This window comes from Cebus imitator, unplaced genomic scaffold (assembly GCF_001604975.1).
Source record: "Cebus imitator isolate Cc_AM_T3 unplaced genomic scaffold, Cebus_imitator-1.0 Scaffold386, whole genome shotgun sequence".
Taxonomy (NCBI): domain Eukaryota; kingdom Metazoa; phylum Chordata; class Mammalia; order Primates; family Cebidae; genus Cebus; species Cebus imitator.
Window position 1 is genome coordinate 1413892 of NW_016107701.1, and position 6763 is coordinate 1420654.

The 6763-nt window shown below is 47.8% G+C and overlaps 1 long non-coding RNA gene across 1 annotated transcript in view; it reads right to left on the reverse strand.

The window, feature by feature from the left end:
- Positions 1-6763, reverse strand: part of LOC119468152 — a 31406-nt gene that overhangs the window by 10298 nt on the left and 14345 nt on the right. The gene's annotated exons all lie outside the window — the stretch shown is intronic.

Below are 6763 nucleotides of genomic sequence, written 5' to 3' on the forward strand. Positions count from 1 at the left end.
TTTTTAGGTTGCCAAGTGGTCAGTTAAACCACCTCACAGGGTCTAGCTTGGATCCCGCTATCAACCCTTGAGTCAGGATCCATGGTTGGGGGTGGGGAGAGGAACTAGCTTCTAGAGGCAGCAAAAGACTTGTGAGGAGCCCTGCCCCTTGGCTCACAGGGCAGGAAGCGCCTGGCGGAAGGTGAAGCACTTTAAAGCACTAGAACTGGGAGTGAGAGAGGGTAGTCCTGCCTGGGGCGTAGGGTTCCAGTCCCAGGCAAAACATTATTTTAGACCAGCAGGAAAAACAAAAGTAGTGGTTCCCACCAACTTCCCAGCTCCAGGAAGCTGGGCATGACTAGTGATTTTTTTTCTTTTTTTTTTTTTTTTTTTTAAGAGGAAGTTTCACCATGTTGATCAGGCTGGTCTTGAACTCCTGACTTCAGATGATCCACCCACCTTGGCCTCCAAAGTGCTTGGATTACAGGCGTGAGACACCACTCCCGGCCTCGACTAGTGATTTTTTTCTGTTCCTCTGGCCTGTGAGCACTTCCACCCATCTGCCAAGGCAGAGACGGCCCCATCCAGAAGGGAGAATGAAACCTAGGGGCCCTGGCGCCCTTGCGCCACGGCCCGTCTCTGTTCTCACAACTTGCCTTGCTTGACCTCTGGAGAAGAACTTTAGAAAAAAATTACCCTCTCTTCCCACCTGCCCCCACTGGCCAAAATCCCCATCAAAGCCTGGCTTCAGCCCTCAGACTGGGAACTCTACCCAAATGGAATGTGGGAGTGTGGGTGAGGAAGGGCAGAAGGAAGTAGGTTACATGCTGGCCACCATACAACGGGGAAGAGGCCAAGTCTTGGAGAGGCAGAAGAGTGGCCGCCATGCCGAGCTTCCAGGGATGGAGAGAAGGTCTAGGAAGCCACCTTGAGGAAGCCGCATGCGTAGGAGCGGGGAAGCCAGGGGTCAGAGCCCACAGCCTGCCGAGGACCCGCCCCTGGCATCAGCTCTGGGATCTGTGCCCATTCTCTGATGTGCCGCATTGTTCAGCTACTTCCTTCTCTGGAAGTAATACGGGGGTTGGGGGTGGGACGGCAGGGCCAGGAGTAGATGGAGCAGGGTGGAGCCGCCGCTGGGGGAGGAGGCTGCGGTTCATTCCCACGACCAGCTGCCCTTCTGGCCGCCCTGGGACTGCGTGGGAAAAGGTCTGGGAAGTGTGTGGGGCAGGGTGTGTGTGTGTGTGTGTGTGTGTGTGTTTTCATGTGTCGGACACTCTTGCTTGGCTTCAGTCACAGGACAAAGCCCTTTGAGAAACAGTCACCAGCCTGTGTTCCCACTGGGCTCTGTCCTGGGAGAGGCATAAGAACCCGCCCTGATGCCTGAGAGAAGGACTCTGGAGGCTTCAGGACCAACTCCCTGGAGGGGTCTTGGCGTCTAGTGAATCTAGATTGGCTGACTTCCCTGGGATGCTACTGGAACTTTCTGCTAGGCCCCCGCTTCGTGGCAGAGCTCTATTACTAGCTGGATATCAGAATATGGGTCTAAACTAGACATGGGGAGTAAAGTCAACCATTCTCACAGCATCTACCTAAGGAGGCCAGGATCCTCCACAGCCATGTAGATCATACAGTCAGTGGCAATCAGGGGATTATATGCAAAGGTGAGAAAATGAAACAGAGAAAGCAAAATAGCAGCCCACAGGTACATGCCTTATTTGGCCAACACAGCGTTTAAGAAATGTTTGAGCTGAGGCTGGGTGCGGTGGCTCATGCCTGTAATCCCAGCAATTTGGGAGGCCAAGGCGGGTGGATCACCTGAGGTCAGGAGTTCAAGACCAGCCTAGCCAACATGGGGAAACCCCATCTCTACTAAAAAGACAAGAATTAGCCAGGCGTGGTGGTGGGTGCCTGTAATCCCAGCTACTGGGGAGTCTGAGGCAGGAGAATCGCTTGAACCTGGGGGGTGGAGGTTGCTGTGAGCTGAGATCGCACCACTGCACTACAGCCTGGGCAACAAAGCAAAAAAAATCCAATTTTACAGTCTCTTGAAAAATCAGACAATATGGCTAACATTGATGCGTATGGCCCAGGACCACAGCTGACAGGGCTGAATAATGACTGCCCTATAGAAAAACTTTGAGCTGGCCAGGCACAGTGGCTCACGCCTGTAATCCCAACACTTCGGAAGGCCAAGGCAGGCGGTTCACGAAGTCAGGAGTTTGAGACCAGCCTGGCCAACATGGTAAAATCCCATCTCTACTAAAAATACAAAAAATTAGCTGGGCGTGGTGGTATGCGCCTATAATCCCAGCTACTCTGGAGGCTGAGGCAGGAGAATCGCTTCAACCCAGGAGACGGAGGTTGTGGTGAGCAGAGATCATGCCACTACACTCCAGCCTGGGTAACAGAGCAAGACTCCGTCTCAAAAAAAATAAAAAAAGAAAGACCTTGGGCTGTCCATTTTGCCACTGTCCACACTACTCTGCATTGTCCCCAGCAGTGAGGCCAAGTATCAGTTGCTTTTGCTTATCACATTTGAATGGTTATTAATTTTCCATGCCCTCATCTCATTCAAAATTGGGGACATGGACAGGTGTAGTGGCTCACACCTGTAATTCCAGCAGTTTGGGAGGCCGAGGCGGGTAGATCGCTTGAGCCCAGGAGTTCAAGACCAAACTGGGCAACATGGAAAAACCTCATCTCTACTAAAAATACCAAAAATTAGCTGTGCCTGGTGGTGTATGTGTGTGGTCTCAGCTACTTAGGAGGCTGAGGTAGGAGAATCACTTGAGCACAGGGGTTGGAGGTTGTAGTGAGCCAAGATTGCAGCACTGCACTCCAGCCCAGGCAACAGAGCAAGATTGTCTCAAAAAAAAAAAAAAAGGGACACAAAAGAAACTAAGAGGGCCACCTATTTGTAGAGAGCACTTTTCTACCCAGCCAGGCCTATCTATAAGCAAATAAAGATGGGATTTCATGTCCTCCCGTTACCTTTTCTGTACCTTCCCTTCTGCCTTCCAGTGGCACAGTGCTCAGTGCTTAATGACAGCTGCTGACAATAGAGCGTCACAGGCCCTGCGCCAAAATTACCCCACTCCTTCCCTCACTCCCAAATCACAGCTCTTATTATCTAAGTGAGCAAACTGCAGTTGCAAAACACAAAGGAATAGTAAGTCTTGTAGAAATTCTCAGCTCCAGCCCAGCCCCCCAGTTGCTGATGACCCTGTAACGAAGCTGAAACTTCTCAGCTTCGATGTTCCATCACATAGAGACCTACAGCATGTGCCAGACAAACTTACACCAAACTGAAAACCAAGGTCACCTCTGGAGATCAGAAATGGAAGTGACAATCCTAGGCCTATTCATAAAGCTTTGGTTTTTACAAGGAGATTGTAATCATGTATAACTTGCATAATTTAAATTAATAATAAACAGAAATGCCTCAGCCTAGTTCCTGTTAGTCTGACCCCAACTTACATTTCCAGCTTTTTTTTTTTTTTTTTTTAAAGACATAGCCTCACTCTATTGCCCAGGCTGGAGTGCAGTAGTGGATTTCAGCTCACTGCAACCTCCACCTTCTAGGCTTAGGTGATCCCTCCTGCTTCAGCCTCTCAAGTAGCTGGGACTACAGGTACATGCCACCATGCCCAGCTCCTTTTTGTATTTTTTGTAAAGATGGGGTATCACTCTGCTGCCCAGCATGGATACATTTCCAGCTTATCTCAAATTACTCCCCTCTATGAAAGAGTCTACCCACAGAACCCTCTCTTTGTCCTACAAAGAATGTCTTTCTCCTTCTCTGCCAAGCAACCTCTGGCTCATCTCTCAAGACTGTAGTCTTTCAATAACTTAGCTCATGCATAACCTAAACATTTTTTTAAATTATGTACTCCTTCAATAAAGCTTGTTTTTAAAAGTGAAGTTTTTAGGCCGGGCGAGGTAGCTCACATCTGTAATACCAGCACTTTGGGAGGCCGAGGTGAGTGGATCACCTCAGGTCAGGAGTTCAAGACCAGCCTGACAAACATAGCGAAACCTGTCTCTATAATTTCCAGTTAAGAACATTTAGCTTAGGAAATAACAGGTGTCTGTGTGGATGTTATTATCTACTAAGGAACACTCTCTCCTGCCTATACTAAAAATTTTTAAAAATTAAAAATCAGGCCGGCGCAGTGGCACACTCCTGTAATCCCAACTACTTGGGTGGCTAAGGCAGGAGAATCGCTTGAACCCAGGAGGCAGAGGTTGCAGTGAGCAGGGATCACGCCATTGCACTCCACCGTGAGAGACAAGAGTGAAACTCCAACTCAAAAAAAAAAAAAAGTGAAATTTTAAAATTTGATAAAGGAAAAATTTTCACCACGTTTAAATTGTTGCAAAAGGCTGGGCATAGTGGGACATATCTGTAATCCCAGCACTTTGGGAGGCTAAGGTGGGAGGACTGCTTGAGGCCAGGCGTTCGAGGTTACAGTGAATAATGATTATACCACTGCATTCCAGCCTGGGTGATAGATTGAGACCCTGTCTCCACAAAATAATATAAAAACAGCGGCAAAGGACGTGATTTCTTTGCAACTATTTTTTTGTATTATAAATGTTGAAGCTGGGTGTGGTGGCTCACGCCTGTAATCCCAGCACTTTGGGAGGCTGAGGTGGTGGGCAGATGGCTTGAGGCCAGGAGTTCGAGACCAGCCTGGCCAATATAGGAAAACCTCACCTCTACTAAAAATACAAAAATTAGGTGTGCACCTGTAGTCCCAGACACTCAGGAGGCTGAGGCAGGAGAACAGCTTGAATCTGGGAGGCGGAGGGTGCAGTGCAGTTGTTTCTTTGTTTGAAGCCCCAGAAATTTTTACACATCAAGACAATATACCAAATACCAGATCTGCAACATACCAGATCTCCAACATATGAGATACCAGATCTCCAACATACCAAATACCATATCACCAACATACCAAATATAAGAACTCTCAGCATACCAAATACCAGATCTCCAACATGCCAAATACCAGATCACCAACATACCAAATACTAGATCTCCAACATACCAGATCTCCAACGTACCAGATCACCAACTTACCAAATACCAGATCTCTCAGCATACCAAATACCAGATCTCCAACATACCAAATACTGGATCTCCAACATACCAAATACTAGATCTCTCAGCATACCAAATACCAGATCTCCAACATGCCAAATACCAGATCACCAACATACAAAATACCAGATCTCCAACATGCCAAATACCAGATCACCAACATACAAAATACCAGATCACCAACATGCCAAATACCAGATCTCCAACATGCCAAATACCAGATCACCAACATACAAAATACCAGATCTCCAACATGCCAAAAACCAGATCTCCAACATGCCAAATACCAGATCTCCAACATACCAGATCTCCTAAGATCTAGGATGAAGGGCCAAGTATGATGGCTAATGCCTATAATTCTAGCACCTTGGGAGACTGAGGTGGGTGGATCACTTGAGCCCAGAAGTTTGAGAGCAACCTGGGAAACATGGCAAAACCCTATCTCTACTAAAAATACAAAAATTAGCCAGGCATGGTGGCTCATGACTGTAATTTCAGCACTTTGGGAGGCCAAAGAGGGAGATCACTTGAGACCAGGAGTTCAAGACCAGCCTGGCCAACATGGTGAAACGCTGTCTCTACTAAAAACACAAAAATTAAGGCCAAGGATGGTGGCTCGCCCCTGTAATCCCAGCACTTTGGGAGGCCGAGGTGGGTGGATCACCTGATGTCAGGAGTTCAAGACTACCCTGACCAACATAGTAAAACCCTGTCTTGGACTAAAAGTACAAAATTAGCTGGGTGTGGTGGCGCATGCCTGTAATCTCAGCTACTTGGGAGGCTGAGGCAGGAAAGTCGCTTGCATCCAGGAGGCAGAGGTTGCAGTGAGCCAGGATCGTGCTATTGTACTCAAGCCTGAGCAACAAGAGTAAAACTCCATCTCAAAAAAAAAAAAAAATTAGCCAGGCATGCTGGTGCACACCTGTAATCCCAGCTACTGGGGAGAGAGGCACAAGAATTATCTAAACCCAGGAAGCAGAGGTTACAGTGAACTGAGGTAGCACCACTATACTCCAGCCTTAATGACAGAGCAAGATTCTGTCTCAATAAAAAAAATGAATATAGGCTGGGTGCAGTGGCTCCCACCTGTAATCCCAGCACTTTGGGAGGCCGAGGTGGGCAGATCACCTGAGGTCAGGAGTTTGAGACCAGCCTGACCAATGTGGTAAAACCCCGTCTCTACTAAAAATACAAAAATTAGCCAGATTACACCTGTAATCCCAGCTACTCAGAAGACTGAAACAGGAGAATCACTTGAACCCAGGAGGTGGAGGTTACAGTGAGCTGAGATCACACCATTGCACTCCTGCCCTGGCAACAAGAACAAAACTCTGTCTCAAAACAAAATAATAATAAAAATAAAAATTTGGCTGGGCCTGTTGGCTCAAACCTGTAATCCCAGCACTTTGCGATGCTGAGGCAGGTAGATCACCTGAGGTCAGGAGTTTGAGACCAGCATGGCCAACATGGTGAAACCCCATCACTACTAAAAATGCAAAAATTAGCCAGGCATGGTGGCATGTGCCTGTAATCCCAGCTGCAGTACTAGAGAAGCTGAGGCAGGAGAGAATCTCTTAAACCCAGGAGGTGGAAGTTTCAGTAAGCCAAGCACTTTGGGAGTGCAAGACTGTGCCACTGCACTCCAATCTCAGCTACAGAGCAAGACTCAGTCTCAAAAAA